The 21,044-nt window shown below is 51.1% G+C and overlaps 1 long non-coding RNA gene across 1 annotated transcript in view; it reads right to left on the bottom strand.

The window, feature by feature from the left end:
* Nucleotides 1-11,614: 11,614 nt before the first annotated feature.
* Nucleotides 11,615-21,044, bottom strand: part of LOC126078536 (uncharacterized) — a 90,747-nt gene continuing 81,317 nt past the window's right edge. Inside the window, exon 4 of the long non-coding RNA XR_007518071.1 lies at nt 11,615-11,714. This is a non-coding gene — a long non-coding RNA (uncharacterized LOC126078536). The remainder of the gene's footprint in view (nt 11,715-21,044) is intronic.

The raw sequence follows: 21,044 nt of genomic DNA, 5'->3' as shown, positions 1-21,044 counted from the left end.
GCCCCCCTCCCCACAAGCAACATTGGTGGGACCAAGGGCCAGTGGGAGGGCCCACTGGTATCAGGAGCACGCTGTCCTCAGCTGGAAGGAGAACATGAGATAAAGGAGACTACAAGCAAGGAATGCCCTGACCCATGGGGCATGCAAGGCATGGCCCTACAGTGTGCTATTTGATTTCTCAGCTCCCTGCATCCTTCCAGAAAGCCTCCATCTGCCCAGGACACCCACTCCCCACCTGCTCTGTGCCTGGAGGCTGGTCCCTGTGGACAGCATCACTGGTCTCCTTGTCCCATTGCCTCTGATTGGATTCAACCAATGAGAGGCCCTTGCAGGAGCCTGGAGGCAGGAGGAGGACAGACCAGAGCATGTGTCTTCCTGGCTGTACCCCTGCAAGGACACAGAAGAGGGGGCTCGGCTCCTCTACCGAAGGCCACAGCTCTGAAAGCAGCAATCCCAGATCTCACCAACAGCTTTCTCTAAGTCCTGATCTGGTCCCTCCCTCACCCCTCACCTCAGGGCAGAAACAGCTCATGCTGTTGTTCTCTTGGGGTGTTTCACTTGCTCACTGGGTCCCTTCTGCCTGCCCCACTGTCATCAAAAGTCCCTTCATTAAACCCTCCTTGATTGCCCAGGTTGAGTGTGTCATCTGATCCCTGCTGGGATCCTTTCAGACATTCTCTCATGCCAGGCTATTTCGAACAAGGTTCTTTTATTTCCAAAGGAGATGAATATGCACAAACCACCTTAGCCCACTGTATCAGGCTCAGTGATTCACTAGGAGGATTCAAAGGACTCAGAAGCTGTTACATTCACAGTTACCGTTTATTACAAGGAAAGGATACAGATCAAAATTAGCAAAGGGAAAAAGGCACCTGGGGGAAAAGTCCAGGAGAAACCAGGCACAAGCTTCCAGGTGTACCTTCAAATAGTCCCGCTGACATTCTTAATTCTACCAGCAAGGATGTGCAACAACTTACAAAGTGTTGCCAACCAGGGAAGCTCACCAGAATCTTGGTGTCTAGAGTTTTTATTGGGGGTCAGTAACATAGATTTGCAGTTCCCACTTGACTGACCTCAGCTACTGAGACTCCAGACTCCACATCAGTGCAAAAATAGGCATTTACCGTAAAACACATTGTTAGGATAAACTTAAGTGGTCAAACTGAACAGATGGCCCCAGGTCTCAGGCATACAGAAACAGGTATTTACCATAAATACAGTGTGGCCCAAGGCCTCAATCATACAAAAACATTTTTATTGAGCAGAATATTCTAAAGGCTCAGAAGTTATCCCCCAGGAGCAGGTCAAGGGCCAGTCCTGAAGATAAGCCATCTTTTAAAATGTGCAGTTTGAGCAACCTCGGCCTGCTGAGTTAACCCTTTCCTGTCCAGCCACAAAGTAGGACATAGTATGGGGATAAAGCATTTCACAGAGCCCAAGGCAGGGCTGATGGCCAGGCCTCCAGAGAAGCAGAACAGACCGGGAATGTCATCATGCACAGGCTTTCCTCCTTCATCTTTCAGAGACCACCTGGTCTCTCGTTCCTGCTTCTTCTTATCCCTCTGTTTCCTTGTCTTCTTCTCTCCTCCTTTCTTCTTTCTCTCTCTCTCCTTCTCTCCCCCAAAGACCAGCATCATATCTTTTACAGGTACATGGTCCAAAGGTGACTGCCCCAGGCCAACTGTCCTACATGCTCTCTCAGTTCTGATACAAATCACAAGTGTCTGAGGCCCAATTCCAAGTGACTGTGATAGAGAACCTGATTGGACCAGCTTGGATCATGTCTTAGTCTGGGTTCTCTAGAGGAGCAAAACCAGTGAAGTGTATATAGATACACAGCAAGAAAAATGCACTTCAAGGAAATGGCTCAAGCAATTGTGAGAAAATGGCTTACACAGTTGTGGGGCCAGCAAGTCCCAAATCTGACAAACCCAAAATTTGCAGGTCAGGCAATAGGCTAGAGGCCTCTGTTGGCTTATATCCCAAAAACCAAAGGTCAGACAATGAGAATATTGCAGGGTCGAGAGAGAAGGAGAGAGCTTTGTCAGAACATCCATTTATATACTGGAAGTAGATCACACCCCAAGGAAACTCTCCTTCCAACTGATTGGCTGCTAACATCAGAGCAAAAAATGGAAGACAGTGTCTGCCAAACCACTGGAGATCATAACCTAGCCAAGTTGACAAATAACATTAACCGTCACAGGTCAGGTGCTCACATGTGGTCAATCAGCCATGGCCAGAAAGGTGGGTCCAGAGGAGGGTGGTGGAGTCTGGGCAAGACTCCCCAAAACGTGTCAGCTCCACAGACACAGTGCTTAGCATCAACGGTGGTAGATTGGACACAAGGAGCTCACAGAACAACGGAGATAAAACGCACCTGTAGAACAAGGAGCCTGGGGAGCCAGTACTGCCCACTGTAGCCAGAGAAGCTGTCAGAAGCACAGCAACCAGAGCTGACCTGAAATAGACCTTCGCAGTCTAAGATGAGGAACAGTGTGGCCTGAAGCTGCTCCTAAGACTCCTAGCCACAGGTAAACTTGACCAGAAGCAAAGGAGGCACCTTACAGAAAATAACAGGGAGGCAAACCCCTGTTTTTTTTTTTATCTCACATTGTTAAGACCCCTATGGTGGACTGGGTGGTCCTGAATGACGTTCAAAGAAGAAAAAGGGCACCATGGACCCCAAAAAAGTCCTCTTCTTGAAGGAGGAAGGAGTCTGGGCTAATGAGCTGAGCCAAGGACCTGTGAGGAGGCTGGTGCTGGCTGAATATAGGGCAAGCTGAAAGCCAAGGCAGCTTCTTTGGCCCATGTGCAGACAGAAGGGGGAGGCTGGTCTGCAGGGAGAGGGAAGAGGAAATGCAGTCAGTGTAAGAAGGAACAGCACTGCAACCCACCACAAAGGCAGGATGTCCTGCTAAAGAGGATCGTTGTGGTGTGAGTGTGAGCACGAGCTAAAGCATGAGTGTGAGCTAAGGTGTGAGTAAGCTAAAGTGTATGAACTAAAGTGTGAGTGTGAGCATGTGCTAGTGTGTGAGTGTGAGATAGTGTGAGCATGTGCTAGAGTGTGAGTGTGAGCTAAAGTGTAAGCATCTGCTAATGTGTGGGTGTGAGCATGTGCTAGAGTGTGAGCTAGAGTGTGAAGATGTGCTACTATGTGTGAGCTAATGTGTGAGATTGTGCTAGAATGTGAGCATGTGCTAGAGTGTGAGTGTGAACTAGAGTGTAAGCATATGCTAGAGTGTGAGTGTGAGCTAAAGTGTAAGCATGTGCTAGTATGAATGTGAGCTAGAGTGTGAGCTAGTGCTAGTACATGAGTGTGAGATAAAGTGTGAGTTTGTGCTGGAGTGTGAGCATTTGCTAGAGTGTGAGTGTGGGATAAAATATGAGTGTGTGTTAGAGTGTGAGTGTGTGTTAGTGCATGAGCGTGAGCTAAAGCATGAGTGTGAACTAAAGTGTAAGCACGTGCTAGAGTGTGAGTTTGAGCTAGTGTGAGTATGTGTGAGAGTGTGAGTATGTGTGAGAGTGTGAGTATGTGTGAGAGTGTGAGTTGTGTGAGAGTGTGAGTATGAGCTAAAGTGTCAGTTTCTTAGTCATCTAGTGCTGCCATAACAGAAATACCACAAGTGAATGGCTTTAACAAAGAGAAATTAATTTTCTCACAGTCTAGTAGGTTTCAAGTCCAAATTCAGGGTGTCAGCTCCTTGGGAAGGCTTTCTCTCTTTGTCGGCTCTGGAAAAAGGTCCTTGTTCTCAATCTTCCCATGGTTGAGGAGCTTCTCGGGCACAGGGACCCTGGTCCAAAGGATGCACTCTGCTCCTGGTGCTGCTTTCTTGGTGATATGAGGTCCCCAACTCTCTGCTTGCTCCCCTCTTGAGAGATAAAAGGTGGTGCAGACCACACTCCAGGGAAACTCCCATTACCTTGGATCAAGAAGGTGACCTGAGTAAGGGTGGTGTTACAATCCCACTCTAACCCTCTTAACATAAAATTACAATCACAAAATGGAGGACAACCATACAATACTGGGAATCATGGCCTAACCAAGTTGATACACACATTTTTGGAGGGATATAATTCAATCCTTGACAGTCAGCTAAAATGTGGGTGAGCTAAAGTGTGAATGAGCTAAAGTGTGAGTGTGAGCTAAATTATGAATGTGAGATATAGTGTGAGTGTGCACTAAAGTGTGTGAGCTAAAGCATGAACATAAGCTAAATTATGAGGTAAATCGTGAGTGTGTGCTAAAGTTTGTGAGCTAAAGTCTGAGTGTGAGCTAAAACATGAGCATATGCCAAAGCATCAGTGTGAGCTAAAGTGTGAATGAAATAAAAAGTGTGAACATGACCTAAAGTGTGACCGTGAGCATGCACTAAAGTGTGAGTGCATGATAAAGTGTGAGTGCAAGCTAAAGCATCAGCTAAAGTAAGCATGAACTAAAGTATGAATTATGAGCAAAAGTGTAAATGAGCTAAAGTGTGAGTGCAAGCTAACGCATGTGTGAGTTAACCCATTGCCAAAACCATTGCCATTGAGTTGTTTCCAACTCATAGTGACCCTGTAGGGCAGAGTAGAACTGCCTAATAGGGTTTCCTAGGCTGTAATCTTCATGGAAGCAGACTGCCACATCTTTCTTCTGTGGAGCAACTGGTGGGTTTGAACCACCCATCTTTCAGTTAGTGCGCTAAAGCATAGCTAAAGTGAACAAGCATTAAAGTGTGAGTGTGAGCGGAAGCATGAGTGGGAGTAAGTGTAAGTGTGAGCTAAAATGTGAGCATGAGCTAAAGAAGGAACTACCCTGAGGTGAGAACAGACTGGGACATGCTACTACCAGACCGTGCAGGCCTAGTGTTCAAAAATGACACTGGTGTAGGATCAGGGCACACTTGGTGAGTTGGGTAAGATCCGGAGATCTTGGACAGCCAAGAAGAGGGGAGGCCTCACTAGAGGAAGATTGGAAATACTGTAATAAGTATGTGGTTCAAGCCTTTAGTTGGGAAAATAAAAGACATAGCACAGATTTGCACCCCAGCTGGAGTAGTGGGCATGTGCTCACTCACGTAAACACCCACCACAGAAGCACTGGGTTTCCCGGACTCTCTCCCTCTTCTCCACTGTCGATATCCTTTCTCAAGAATCATCCTGTTCACTGTCATACAATGAGGTGCCAAGACTGGTAATGGAATAAAGGTTATTTCTCCCAAGGAAATTCATTGTTTAACTCACAGAAAGCCAAAGGATGGACTCTCTAATGGTGAACTTTCACACTTGGCTGATACAGGAGTGGTGTGGAGGGCCAGAGGGCCTTCCTGCTGCCCATCAGAGCAAAGACTGGCTCCTGCCCAGTCAGAGCCAGTGACAGAAAGTGCATCCAGAGCACTCTGGGTGCGAGGGTCCCGTTACTCCCAGAAGAATCCCATTCCACAGTGCCTCAAGCAAGGATTTTGGAGCCTTCCGGAAGCTGCAGGCGCACACAGCGTATACTTCTAGATCACCATCTTTCTTACCTCCTCCCCCAGGCTAGGCATTTAACCCCCTTGGGTTGCTGTTTATCTATCAGTAAAATGGATAGAATAATATCAATCTCACCAGGGTGTTATTTAGACTTATTTATTAATGCTGGCAATAGACTCAGAGGCCTTAAGATTAAAGCAATAGATCACCAAGAAATATTATAGCATCCTGTTGCCATGGAGATGGTTCCATTTCTCAGCTCCTCCTCAGAGCCTCACTGCAGCATCTGATTCTGAGGGTCTGCGGAAGTGGAGCTGCGCCGACCAGGACATTAACACTAACAACAGTGATAATTAAATTACACAGAAAGGAAGCCCATGAAATATGTATGGGAGAGAAATGGATTTGATTCATTTAGGCAAATGGCATGTTTCCCCATTAGAAATGGCTCCCCAGGGCCTGCGGCTGGCTCTCCGCTGGCAGTCACTTCTCTAGACAAGACAGAGAGGATTGGGAAGTTTTGGGTAGGAGTCAAAGTTGGGGGCAGAGGTGAGGCCTATATTCAGACAATATCCCTGAAAGCAACAGCCCCTGCCCGGAGCTCAAAACTGGAGCAGACGTCACTTACTTTGGACAGGCCCTGGATTGGATCCTCGTCTACCACTTCTTAGCAACTTACTTCACTTTCTAGGCCTCGGTTGTATCTTCTGTAAAATGAGAATGACATTGCCATCCTAGGATTGTTGAAATGATTCAAGAAAACAATGACCCTGAGGTAATGGAGTTTGCCGGCCCTTTGTGCTGAGGAGTTTCCAAGTTTCAGAACAGAGTCAGGAATTCTGCTATGAGTCATTGGCTATCTCACCGTCCAGTGGGAGCAAGCCATGGCCACATGACCTGGCCTATGACGCAGAAGCGTAGAAGCCTTACGTCTCTCATCTCTCCTTGATCCATTTGTTCGCCTCACAATGGCGTTGCTGAGGTGAATGCCGGGGGTGTGGACCACACCAGGTGACGCTGTCAGAGGCGTGACACCAAAATGACTGTCTATAAGATTTTTGTGCAGTGTTTCAGCAGAAATTTATTATTTTTTATAAAAATATCCCTGTAGTTAGTTGTAACAAAAAAAAATTTTTTCATAAGCCCAGGTTACATGTATCAATGTACCTTCAAGGTTAAAACACTATGCTAATTTACTTTGTGAACCTTCTAATGCACTCCAGTCAGAGCCGTCACTATTACCCAATTACAATGATGTTTTGAATAACGTGGTTTTGTGGTTTCATTACAAGCACGCACAGTTGTTTTTGTTGCTGCCATTGTTTTTATAGTAGCTAATTTTGTCAAATTTTCTGGTGTTTTAGCTACAATATTGTGGTAATTAGCATGGGGAGGTGACACCATGTGTTACCATACTGGGTGACACCAACCCTAGTGACACCACTGTCCCGTCACCCTCCCAGTTCAACCAGCCCCAGGCCACCCCTTCTGAATGCCTCCATCCTGACCCTGTTCTCACTTCAGAATGGGATCCAGCCTCCCCTCCTGCCTCATCCTTGTATCCTGCCCAGGGTGGGGGTGAGCCTGAACAACCACTTTCTGATCCCAGGAGCAGATGTCACTGCCCCGTCTGGAGAAGTCTGATGCCAGATCCTGGGTCTGAGGGTGTGCTGAACACCCCAGCTGGAGCCTGACACACAGCAGGGGCTTCATAGCTGCAGTATTGCCCTGAGGATCCTACACAGTCAGCCCTTAACCCCCAGCTCCAACACTGCCTCCTCTCCGCAGCCTTTCTGAGGTCAGCACAGGCCACTCCTAGAGGTGTCCCCACCCCAAACAAAGGACTGAAGTGGATACCTGCTGCTCTTGACCCACTCAATTGGAAGGAGGGGGTGGCTTCAGCATACCGCACTGCCTTTTTCGGCTGCGGGCTCCTCTCAGGGTTCATCCTCCAAAGGGGTTTCAGGAAAGGCCCCAGTTCCTGTCATTGTACCTTGGAGTGAATGCAAACCCCACAGTAATAACAAGAACAGGCAGCATTAAACGAGGGTCCATGCACGCTGAGCTGCTGTCATGAGCCCCCACGAGAGCCCCAGGAGGCAAATGTTGTTATTATCCCCACTTTATAGATTAAGAAAAGAAACTGAGGCTGCAAAAGTTCAGTCGCCTACCCGTGGTCACGGTGTCAGTGGAGACAGGCTTCAGACCCAGCTCAGGGCCCTCACTGTGGAGATTTACGCTCTGAGTCATGTTGCTAATCATCGAGGGAAGGGTCCTGTCCTCCAGCAAATTCATGGACTGGGTGCTGGGGGTGACATGTCTCCGGCTGCCCAGCCCTGCACCCTCGGCTGCTCAAGAGGCAGTTGGCCCCACTGTCACCATTATACTCCCCCACCCACCCCCACTCCCAGAGAGGTTTTGCAAAGCCCTCTTCCCACCAGTGGTTCATGTGCCCCACAACTTTATTTAATAATCAGGGGAAAACAGCTCTTGGAGTGTCAGAGATATATGCCCCAAGTCACCCAGATGGTAAGGACTCCAGGCATCACTGACTTGCACAGCAGCCAGGCCCATGAATATCCACCCACATGGCCAGAGGAAGGCCAGGGAGGAGCCTTCACCCCACCTCAGGACCCTAAAGGACATCCCATGCCTGTGACCACATTGTCTGGCTTGGTGAGGGACCATGACTGTGGGCTGTTCTGGTATCATCCTGAATAGCTGTGAGCTCCTCTTACAGGCAGACCTGTGTCCTCCTCAGACTAGGAACTTTTGGACACAGGGATGGAGCCTGGTCCATTTTGCAGAGGGTCACACAAGCTGTCAGATTTTGAAGCCCCACCTCTCTCTCTTCCCACCTGTCTTAGTCATCCGGTGCTGCTATAACAGAAATACCACACCTGGGTGGCTTTAACAAAGAGAAACTTATTCTACCACAGTTTACAAGGATAGAAGTCCAAATTCAGTGCGTCAGCTCCAGGGAAAGGCTTTCCCTCTCTGTCAGCTCTGGAGGAAAGTCCTTGTCATCAATCTTCCCCTGAACTAGGAGCTTCTCCAAGTAGGAACGCTGGGCCCAAAGGACACGCTCTCCTCCTGACCCTGCTTTCTTGGTGATATGAGGTTCCCATGTCTCTCTGCTCCCTTCTCTCTTTTATATCTCAAAAGAGGTTGGCTCAAAACACAATCTCATCTTGTAGATTGAGTCCTGCCTTATTAACATAACTGCCACTAATCCCATCTCATTAACATCAGAGAGAGAGGATTTACAACACATAGGGAAATCATATCAGATGACAAAATGGTAGACAATCACACAACACTAGGAATCATGGCCTAGCCAAATCAATACACATATTTTTGGGGACACAATTCAATCCCTGACACCATCTCACTGAGGCTTAGGAAAATCAACAGACCCTTCCAGGAAGACACTGGGTCCTGGTTTTGACAGCCACAGGGTTGATGAGCAGAAAGGCCCGTGCCCTTGCAAGGCAGAGCTCACCTCAGTAACCCAGCCACTCACAGCACTCCTTCACCCCTGATTATGTTCTAGTGAGGGACAGAAAACAAATACGTCAGATGGCAAGGAAAGCTGTGGAGAAAATACGCAGGGGAGAGGGTGGGAAGCGCTGGAGGGACAGGTGCTGCAACTTTAAAGTTGATGACCAGGCAAGAAGGTGGCATAAGCAAAGACCTGAAGGAATGGAAGGAACTGAGCACAGGATACCAGGAACAAGAATGCTCCAGACCAGGATGCAGCACGTGCCAAGGTCCTGAGGCACAACTGCTCAGTGTGCCTTTGGCTGAGTTCCTGTGCCCCCAGGTGGGAGCCTACTACCTGCCATATATTTTATGCTTATCGTTTCACTGGAGCTGACAACAGTCTAACAAGGGTTAGCCATGTTTTGCTATTGAGGAAACTGAGGCTCAGAGATTTTAGATAACAGAGATTTTAGTGGTGACAGAGCTGTGACTTAACCCTGGGTCTGTCTGGCCCCAAGGCCTGTGTCTCTTCAGCCTCAGTGCTGTGAGTCCAACTCACTGAGAACCTGCCCACCAGCTTCAGTGTCAATGTTCCTCCCAAGGAATGAATGAATGAATGAACAAATGGATGAATGAATGAACAAATGAGCAAACACCAAACACACCCTCAAAGTGGCAGACTCCTAGCCCCCTGCTGGCAGAGAAATAGAGCCACTGCCAACCTGGGCTGGGGAGCTGACCCAAGACCTGTCCAGGGCAGGCTGTGCCAGTCACAGGGGATGGTGCCTGGCTGGGCCTGGTCATCCTGCTGCCAGGCAGCCTTGAGCCATACCTCAGGGAGGCATCTCTGGCCTTCCTGTCAATGGGCAGCTTAACAGAAACCATCAGTTGGCCTCACGGCCATTTCAAGGCTCAAGGCAGGCATGTTGGATTGACCAGCAGAGGCGACAGGCCCCCATCCTTGTCTCCTTGATCCACAGTTGGACTGACAGCCCCCAAAAGTGGCAGAGAGGAGAGGCATCAGGACCTCAGGGACTGCCTCTGCCTACCTCTCCATTTTCCCCCACATCCTGTCTCCACACTGTCTGTGGGCTCCAGCCACATAGCCTCCGGTGGGTATCCTGCAAGGACCTGTTCCTCTAGGTCCCTCGGCCTGGAAGGCTCTACCCAGATAGCTGTAGGGTGCGCCCTACATCTCCAAGACCCAGCACAATGCTGCCTACCCAGGGGCCCTCCCTGCCAGGGGGTGCATCAGTTCCTCAGGCCCTCCATCACAGCCTTGCTCTCAATCAGGGCCAAAGTGCTCCATCTGGACCTTGTCACAGAAACCACCGCCGCCAGTGACCTGGCTGGCCTCTGTCTCCCGAAGGCCACCATCAGCCCTCCAGAAAGCGTTTGGGGACAGGAGCCGAGACCATTTCCACATCTCAGGCCACACACTTTCTTCTTCCAAGCAAGCTGCAGACCCGTCTCCACCTACAACGGGAATGGGCACTGTCAGTGGTGGGCGCATGCATTATGAATGACTTCACTCGAGTCCATTTCTGGAGGAGGAAATCAATATGCTCTTCCTGGCAAGCTCTGCTCTCCTCACCTGACCTCTTGGCTCAGGCCCAGCCCTGTGCTCACGCCCAGCTGCTTCCCTTCCCCTTCCTTCCCAGAAGGCTCCTTCTCGGAACCATGGACAAAGCCTCAGGGAAACAGGCCTCCCTTCGCCACCTGGGCTGCAGCAGCTGGGGCCAGTACAGGGGCAGGCGAGATGCCCACAACAGAGGGAAGGACTGAGGGGACACTGCGCTGGGGCCTTTGGAGTCTGAAATCACTGCCCACCAGGCACACGCAAGATCTCCCTCCTGGAACTGGCCCAGGATCTCCACCTGGCTGGCAAGAAGCTAATGTTCAGGGAGGTAAAGCTGTAGCCAAGGACACGCAGCAGTGAGACAGAATCTAGGTTCTAAGCCAGGAGTCTGTCCCAGCTCCACAGCAGGTTCGGGAGCACTTGGGTCCCATGGCCAGACTACCTGGTTCAAACCAACTCTGCCAACCACAAGCTGTTACCCGGGGCAAGTGGCTTAACGCTTGCAGCCTTTGTGCCCTCACCTTTAAAGCAGACTGATGCACCTCCTTGATGCAGATCCGCAAGGTGTGGACAGGCTGGCTGGCCCTGCTCCATGAGGGAGGGTGGCTCACTGCCCTTCCTATCCCGTCCCCCCTCTGTCTGGGTCAACTTGCCCTGTGTTTTCAGTGAAGCCCTCCATGGACTTCAGGCTGCCTATCTTCAGAGAGGGCAGCCTCCTTTGTCCAGGGCCCCAGGCTCACCTGCTCCCCTCCTGCAGGAAACCCACCCTACACACACACACACACACACACACACACACACAGGCATAATTGTAGGTATACCGGCCCTTTCCTGGGCTCAGGCTAACTCTTAAAACAAGTGCTCAGCAAAAAATCTCCCTCCCCACAAAGTCAGACCATCATCTCTGTTAAGCTTTGGAAGCATCTGCACATGATTCAGCAAAGCAGAGGCCAGCATTGCCTACTGTGTGCCTACTGCGTGCCTACCGAGTGCCTACTGAGGCCCCGCCCTGCCCCTGCTGGGCCTCAGTGTCCCTTCGGTAAAGAGAAGGGGTTCAGGCTATCTCAGTGGAGGCAGCCAACACCCATGTTTGGGTACTCACGGAACAGAGGCTGTGTTGCTGTGTATGCCCCGGGAAAGCTGCGCCGCCCTCCTTCCAAGACCCAGGTTAGAGCACCATCTGGAATTGTGCTGATCACTGGAAGAGGGAAAAAAAAGCTCTGAAGGGCTTCACGTCAGAAATTAGGTGTCCTGGGCTACAGGCCACCCTAACCACCATGGCTTATGATTGAGCCAGAGCCAGCTGCTGGGCCCCTCCAGCCACCAGGAAGCCATGAGTTCTCCCACCACCTGCCAGACAGAGAGAGAGCTGAAGATACTGGCAGACTGCCCTGACTACCATCCAGACCCTGCCCAAGCCAACCCCCTTCAAAGGCCTGTGACAAGGCTGCTGCCTGTTGAGGTGCTGCCCTCAGACCAGGTGAGCCCCATGTAGAGGGAGGTGAGAGCCTGTCGGGGCTATGCAGGCCTGTGGCCCGAGCACGCAGCTCTGAGCCCTTATGGCTGGAGCACCACTCCTGCTGCACAGACAGGAGCCCCCCCTCCCCAGGTGTGCCCTGCACCTGGGCAAGGACACTAGCACCAGGCAGCTTCACCAGGGAGGCTGCTGCAGAGGGAAACCAGAGCAGGAAAGGAACGGCCACACTGCCAGACAGAAAAGACTGACTCAGGAGACTTGGAAGTCCCAGGATCCTAGAAGTGCACACAAGTTGGCGGGGGAGGGGGCAAGAATTACCACCAGTGTTCACTGCTGGTCCTGTGGCTTTATCCACACATGCAGGGCCCCACCAGGACCCAGTTGCCACGCCCAGGGGCAGCCTAGGGCCCTTCCTGATGGAGCGCAGGAATGCACAGGGGCCCTGCAGCACTGTGATCATCCCCAGGTCACACTGATCACCTCACGTGGCCAAGACCATCACGTACTGTTTATCTTTCATTCCTTTGCTCATTTACTGAACAGTGTTGGGCTTGAGCAACACCCAGGCCTGCCCTCAGACAGGACCCCTGAGCCCTGGCCCTAGGCCTGCTCTTCCCTGCAGCTCTTCCTGTCCAACACACCGAAGGAGAGCATGGAGGGACCCCACAGCCCACCCCACTCACTGACATGCTCAGAGCTGCCACCACCATAATGGTGTGACCATGCTTTACCCCGAGGACCCTGGGGAGGTCATCACCTTAGTGACAGGTAAGAGAGTAGAGGCACACAGAAGTTTTTACTTGCCCCTTGCTGACCCAGTTGGCCTACCCAGTGAGAGAGGCCAGCTTAGCCAGCAGCTCACAGCACTTCCCTCAGAGAACTAGAGAGCAGGGTACATGGGGACCCAGGCCTCGGCCTCCACTCTAGGAAGCCACATAAAGCCTCCTCCTGGCCTCCCACTTCTTTGGCTTGATCCTAGATCCAAGTTTTTCTGGAGCCACTTCCTCTGTACCCCAGGCCAGGGCATGCCCCCCCGCCATGCTCCCCAACCTCACCCCGCTCCCCTTTGCCCCCTGGAGTGCCTGGTTGGCTGCCCGTTAGACAGTGAGCTCCTGAGGGACAGGAACCGTGTGCCCAGTGCAGGCTCACTCTGGGCCATGATAGAGGTGTGTTTGTGGGAAGGGCAGATGGGTGGAGTCATTGACACCTACCTCATACATACAGGTAATAGCAATTCATTTTCTTTTTTAAATAAATTTCATTCATGGTACAAAATATAAAATATTAGAGAAGGAAAATCTCATAAACTCATGTTCCCATATTGATATATTTCCTCCTGGTCCTTTTTCTGCACATAATTTCTTTGCTTACCGTACAAAACTGCAAGCATAGGATCTGATTTGCAGCTGTCTTTTGTCCTTAATGGTGTATCATAAGCATTTTCTTGTGCCAGTGGCAGGGCAGGGCCAGACAAGGCAGCAGACCAGCGGACCTCACAGCTCTGAGACAGTGAGCCCAGGCAACACCCACACCTGCTCTGCAGAGAGCAGACACCGCACATGGGCAAGCCCCTGAGGCCTGGGTGCACCAGCCCCAGGGAGGGCTAGAGCCCAAGTGGAGGGAGCAGACGTCAGACAAGGGCTGCCAGACCTTGTCCAGCCTCTGTTAGACACGCCCCGGGGTCCCCAGAACCATGGCGCATGGGGATGGGTGGTGGGTGGGGGCAGGCCTGCAAGAGCAGGTGGAGCAAAGACAGGAAGCCCAAGTGCACACTGAGCACATGGCTGCTCCTTGAAGTCTGAGGAAACTGGGAGGACTCGAATTCATGGTCCTGGGGCCAGATGTTGTATAGTCCAGGGGCAGCACACACATGGGTAAGTGGGCACAGAGACGGGGCAACCATTGGAGAAACAAGATTCCAGTCCCCGTTACATGACCACTCTACTGCTCTCTATGCCTGCTGTCTCCCCCTGTGTCTCCATTCAAGATAAACCAGCTTCCTCCCCCTACCCCATATGTACCTTCCCAGGCCTATCCTCCATCCTCACAGGGGCCCCAGCCAGAGCCCTACCCCAACCCCTTTCATCAGTGCTGCCCTCACCCACCTCCGAAGCCTAGCTCACGTGGAGTAGACTGCTTGCTATATGACCTCTGACCCTGGGCACTGGGCCTGCCTGTCCCTTGGCCAGTTTCCCCACCCACCCTCCCCATGGCCCACCTCTGCTCCACTCCAGGCTTACTCATGCAATTGAGCCAGGGCCTGGCCAGGGTGGCAGCCACAGAGATGAGAGAAGCATGGCCCAGACAGGAAGAAGAACGTGTCAACAGCCGGAGACACCCGGGGTGGGCCAAGCTAGGATGGAGGCACCTCAACAGTACAGTGTCCTGGCTGTCCCCATTTGGGACTCAGGCGCATTGGGTCTCAGGCTTGTGATTCCTGCCCGAACCCCACCCAGAGTGCACCCAGACACCAACCAGTGTCTTTGCTCCAAATGGTACTCAGAGGAATTCCTTCACTGAACTCTGATGGCAACATCACTGATGTGCAGTCACTGAGCTGCTCATCACACACGAGAGCGGTATGCGGGTACGCCTCCTGCTCCCCCTCCATGCCCCAGCCTGGGAGCACTGTCAGCCACTTTAGAATCTGTCTCAGCTGGCCCAAGGCCACACACTTCCCAAGATAACCCAGATCCAGAGGGAAGAGTGGAAAGGCCCAGGCATGTCGGCCCACGCAGGACACTTCTGAAGGCCATTCTGGCTCCAGAACTCTCTGTGGGGTTGGCGGAGGCTACAGTCAGGCCTGCATGGCAGCTCACTTTCTCCCCAGCCTGCTTCTGCTTTTCTCCCTCCCGCTCACATGCGTAGGTCCACAGGGCATTTCCTAAAAATCATCCTGCCCAGTAAACACTCTTTGAGAGACAGCATATCCGTGCACTCCAGGAATACTGCAGGGGCTGCCCAGGGGGCTCAAGGCCTGCTTCTTCCACCTATACCTGGCTTCTCTTTTCTTCCCTTGGCCTTGGGCAGGGCTTGCTGCCTCCTTGCTCCAAAACTGTTGCCGTCGAGTTGAGTCCAACTCATTGCAACCCTATAGTGACCTAAGACTCCATCATGGGACTAAAAAGGCTTGGCTTCCCCATTCCTAACCCTTATTGGTACTTTCTTCATCCTCACATGCTCCCTTTTCTGTAGCTGTGGTCACACTAGCCTGCAAAGAGCCCCTTGGCCTGTGGGGCCTCCTCGTGGCCCTACCTTCTGCCTCAGCCCCAGCTCCCAGGACCCACTAGGCATCCACTCACACCATGAGGGCAGTAAACTGTGACATGGGGCACCTGGTGTGAGTGACTTTGCAATGGATCAGGCTGTGCGTAGTCAGAAAAGCTTATAGATAAGCTGTTAGTTACTAATGAGCTTCTATTTGGAGCTTGCGTTGTCTCACCTGGGGTTTTTTCCTTATGCATGAAACACAGGGTGAGATGTAAGGGACTGAATTGAAGTCCTGGCCCCTATACCTGTGGATGTGATCCTGTTATGTTTATTAGGTCACACCCAAGTTGATAACCTAAACCTAACCCCTTCCGAGTTATCAGAAGACCAGGTTAGGCACAGAGACACACACAGGGAGAGACAGACCCAAGGAACACCAAAGAATACCAAGCATGTCCAGAAGACACCAGAAACTAGGAGAGAGGCTCAAAGAAGGAGGTGACACAGCTGAGGCTCCAATCTGGATTTCTATCCTCCTAAACTGTAAGGAAATCAATTTCTGTCCTTTAAAGCCACCCTCCTGTGGTACTTCTGTTATGGTTGCAGTAGCTAATTAAGACATGGGGGGCACCAAAGACACAGCTGAAGTGTCACTGCTGGCTGTCGCAGTTGTAGAACCTCACGATCTCACAATAAGGAAGTCACAAACAGCAGAGACACAACACTGAAGTAAACGGTTTTGAGGTAGAGGAAAGTGAGGCATGTGAGCACCATCTTGGGGAGAGGAATAGGGGAATAGGGAATAGGGTCAAGCTTGGGGTGGTCTGCATGTCCTCCTCTCTGAGATCCTAGGGAAAGAATGGTGGTAAATAGAGGGGTGTGTGAGTATGGCCACTGAGGGTGCAGGCCTGTGCAGACAGGTGCTGCCCCAGGGGTATGGCTGTGAGCAGCCTGTGTAGCACCAAGCACTGGTGAACTTGTCTCCCTGGACCAGGGAGATCCCAGGAATGGCAGAAAGCCTCCTGGAGGCTTCTGTGCACACATGTGGTCTGCTGGCCACCAGGCAGTCCATAGGCTGCTTTCACTGCCACCCAGGAGGCAGCCAAGGGGGTTGGCACCAAGCCCAGCCAGATCCCCAGAAATCCTGTAATAAATCATCAGACAGCTCACTGCCTGCTCTGGGCTCTAAATAACACATTGATTTAGAGCCAAGGCTAACTTTAGTTACCAGTGATGTTGCTAACAGGGGAAAAATAAGTCATCATCATTAGAACTGAATCCAAATGAATGAGCCAGCCCTGTGTCTCATTGTGGTTTGGGCTTTATTTTTTTTTTAATTGCCACATTTTGCTGATGCTGTTCTTTTCCAGCTTGAAGAAGCATGATACTAACCTTTCACCAAGCATAACACATTACCATTTGGGAAATACTAAAGGAACTGATTACTCTGCTTATCTATTGCTGCTTTGCAAACCATCCCAAGATTTGGTGGCTTCCGACAAAACCATCTTACTATTTCTCATTATTTTGTGGTCCAGATTTCCAGCAGGACTTGCAGGGTGTTGATGGGGTCCCTCCATGGTGACCAGCTGGCTGTTCAGCTGGTTTGAGGGTCCACAACGGCTCATTCACCTGCCTGGTGCCTTGATGGGAGCAGCTGGGCCCCCTCTCCCTTGAGGTCTCAGGGCCTTTCCACAGAGTAATTGGATTTGTCACATGACAGCACAGGCTCCAGGAGCAGTGGCCCAGGGTCAGAAAGTGGGAGCTATGGTCACCGAAGTGCTGGGCCCAGAAACAGATAGAGCATCACTCCCACCATGTCCTAGGTCAAGGCAGTCAGAGTGCACCCACACCTAGGGAAGAGGCATGGATCCCACCTCTCAGTGGGAGGAACGATCCATCCTGAAGAGGAAGCTGGCAAGGAAAGGCCCAGAATTGGAGAGGATAGTGTGCCTGCCCCATTATCCAGGATACAGTGTCATGTGGCCTAATTAGCATCCACAGAAGCTCCCACCCCAGCCTGGGGCCCAGCAGCTGGGCCCATCTGACTCCTCTGCTCCAGCACACCACACTGGCCCACAGATTAGGGTTTTTCATCTCCAATCTCTCCCACTCCCATGTAGAAATAAGGTGAAGCTACCTCTCAAGGGATATCACACCCAGGTTGCCACACAGGCCCCGAGGGGAGCTTCTTACTATTTTCTGCATTTACACTCACCCACCCCCACCCAGTGCAGAGAAGGCTGGGAGGCCAGGGGGAAGGGAGGGCCTGACTCCCAGAGATGGGGGGAAAAGGGCTTAGTCCCTTTCGTTGTAGGAAAACATTTTAGAGAGGAGTTGAAGGAATCAACAGCCTGGGAATAATTATGTTCTTGTCAGCACACAGGCAGGTGCCCTGTGTGATGAGGATTGGAACAAAGGTGCTCAGCTTGCAAAATAGCCCCAGACTCTGAGAGGAGTATTTGGCAAAAACACTCATTCACACTCAGGCATGCTCTTATGCACACGCTCTGTCATATACCTACGCCCACAGGCACACACATACTCTCTCATACACCTACCCACCACACACAAACACACTCTCGTACACATACCCACCACACACACACACACACACACACTCATACATCCACGCCCACACACACTCTCTCTCTTATATACCCACCCACACACACAAAAAAACTCTCATACATCCACACATACTCTCTCTCATGTAGCCATACACACACACACACACACACACACTCTCATACACCCACATACACATTCTCTCTCTCATACACCCCCCCCACACTCTCTGTCTCTCATATACATACCCCCACACTCACGCTCGTACACCCACACACACTCTCTCTCATACACCCACACTGTCAAACACCCACACACGCACACTCTCTCTTATACAACCATACACACCACACATACAGTCTCACATACACTCATACATACACACTGTCTCCCTCATACACCCACACCCACACTCTCTCTCATACACCTACCCCCCAAACCTCATGCTCTCATACACCAACACGCTCTCTCTCACATGCACACTCACCCACACAATCACACTCACATACTCTCACACATGCTTATACACAAAAACACACCCAAACACAAAACTGGACACCTTAAGGACAGAACTGTGGAGGATGTATGAAGAGGATTTGTTTCCTTGAAAATTATGAACTGATAATCTACCAAAAGCCAGGCCTGTGCTGGGCACTGGGAAGCAGCAGAAGATGAGACAGATGGAGCCCACAGATTGGGGAGGTGTTGTCACCAGGACACACCGATCCCTTTACCCCCTCGTGGACTTGAACCCACTAGCACCAGAGGCACAGAGTGGCACCTACCGCACACTCAGCTGCAAAGGGGGCTTGTTTAGCCCCTACCGTGTTTTTAAATAAGTTTTCCATGTCTGAAAACCAGGAGACACCATACAAAATCTAGATTTCTGGCCTCCCTTGAAAAATTGGAAGACCTAGGAATGCATGTGGCCCCCAGTCCCCGGGGCCTGTGCACCTGCCCCGTCCACAATGGCCTGGGTACTGAGCCACCCTGGACCCCACTAACCAGCCTCAGTCCTCAAAGTGCCTTCCAGCCACCAAATGCCTGGGGTTGGTGACCCACATGTTACAGGAATCATCTACTTCAAGCCCCTCATTTTCTGACGAAGAGACAGAAGTTTGAGAAGAGGAGGGATCTGTCTGAGGCCACACGTCAAGCAGGGAAGACTCCTGCCCCAGACCTCCTGGGCGAGGTCAGGGGGGCATGTACCTGATGTCTTCCTGGTCTCCACCTCCCTCTCCACCCTCAAGAGTCTCACATGGCTTCAAGTACATGGTAGGTGCTATATACAGTCTCTGCAGGCCCAAGCATGGAAATCTCAAATTCTACCTCCAGTGGAACTTCACAGCTCCAAGACCTGGACAGCATGAGGCAAGGATTCTGCCCCCAGTGGTGTAACTATACCGAGGGTCTGGGAAGGCCCAGAATGCAGGCCTACCTGGGGCCAGGCTGACACCAAGCTCCCTGACTCTCCCAAGGGGCCTGGCCCACCCCATCTGCCAATTTTGACTCCGTGGGCATTAGCCTTCCTTCTTGACCTCTCTATAGCCCTACATATGGGAACCAGTGGGTGACTTCCTCCCCTTTCTCTCCTCCTCACTGTGAGGGAGGACCCACCACTCTGCATGGCCCCCCTGGCTGGTCTAGTTCAGTCTGATGGAGACAACACAGGATGTACCTCCCACATGAACAAAGGAATTTACAAACCCACCCCAGAAGGAAACACTCTTGAAGGTGATCGTCAGCGACCCCTACTTTCAAAACCTGCCCCGGGCCCTTGGCCCAGCACCCAGGCCAAACTCTGGGACTCAGCCTAGTGAGGGGAATCAAGAAGGTCTGGCCTCTGCTCCCAGCCCAGCTTGCCCTCACAGTTGTGTGCTGTCCAGCATAGTCTTCCAGCCTGTAACCTTGGGCAATGGTATCTACCTTCCATGGCATTGTGGGGATGGAATGAGATTGTGCAGGTCACAGCCTGACATCCAGTATGTGCTCAGGAGACAACAGCTGCTGGCATTATTGTCATCAAGGAAAACTTCCCACCCTCTCCATCCTGAACTTGGCTGGCCATGCACAGTGGAAGATTCTTAATCCTACCATATGTCCTAATTGGAACCACAGCCTGGATTGCTGCCATTTGCCAGAAGAAAAAAGAGAAAAAGGCGAGCCAGAAAAATGATTTTCCTTGACTTCCTACAGACTGGAGCTATTATCCAGCAAACGCCATCCCTTTTGACTCCAGAATTTCTCTCCAACTGTTCCATCACCCGCCCACGCTGGTCCTCACCTCAGCAATCATCCCACAGCCCAGGGCCTCTTGGGAACAGTGTCGAAACCCCACAAAAGCAACATGCTAGCCGTGACATTTCAGATGATTCTTCCAGTACGAAAGATAATTCATCCAGCAAATATTCGCAAAGCAGCTGTCATGGTGCAATGACAGAGCAGAACCAGTCAAGTCCCTGCCTGGGCCACTCATGGCACAGCGGGAAGCAGACGACACAAAACGCACACTGGCTGCACTGCACTGGAAGACCTCTACAGAACTGGGTGGAACTGCTGCAAATGAACGGGACTGCTAGAGCTCCTGCAACTGGGAAATATCTGTCATCCACCAGGAACATGTCAAGGACACAATGGCACAGAGAGCATCACACCGTGGGTTACAGGAGCCAGTGAGATCTGCCTCTACTATCCTCAGGGCTAGGAGCCAGTTTCTCAGGTGGATCTTATTCAGTAATATAGGGTCATATGTGCCTATATGTTGAAGAAGCAGACAAATAGTAATTAAGTCACATATATATGGTATGATGCTTTGCATATAGTCAGCTGAATCAATAAATGAATGAATCAATGAATGAGTACCACTGACACTGAAGGCACTACCTCATATCTCCTCAGCCTCACCTGCCTCGTACTCCTGCTGTGTGTGGTCTCTGACCAACTTCACACAGGCCAAAATGAAGTGCCTGCCACCCCCTGCCCCTGTCCCCACTTGCCCCTATCATCCTTCACTTCCCTATTGTGATGGCTAAGGTTGTTTCACCTTGGCTGGGCCATGATTCTCAGTGGTTTGGCAGTTATGTACTGATGTAAATTGGAAGTTATGTAATGATGTAGTCATCCTCCATGATGTGATCTGACGTAATCAGCCATTCAGTTGTGAGGGGAGTTTCTTCGGGGGCATGGCCTGCATTCAATGTACATATATGAACATTCTGGCAAAGCTCACTCACTTGCTCTGGATCCTGCATCTGGCTTGTCATTATCTGACCT

The sequence above is a fragment of the Elephas maximus genome, chromosome 6 (assembly GCF_024166365.1).
Source record: "Elephas maximus indicus isolate mEleMax1 chromosome 6, mEleMax1 primary haplotype, whole genome shotgun sequence".
In the NCBI taxonomy this organism is placed as follows: domain Eukaryota; kingdom Metazoa; phylum Chordata; class Mammalia; order Proboscidea; family Elephantidae; genus Elephas; species Elephas maximus.
The sequence above is the reverse complement of the archived record's forward strand: the minus strand, read 5'-3'. Positions and strand labels throughout refer to the sequence as shown.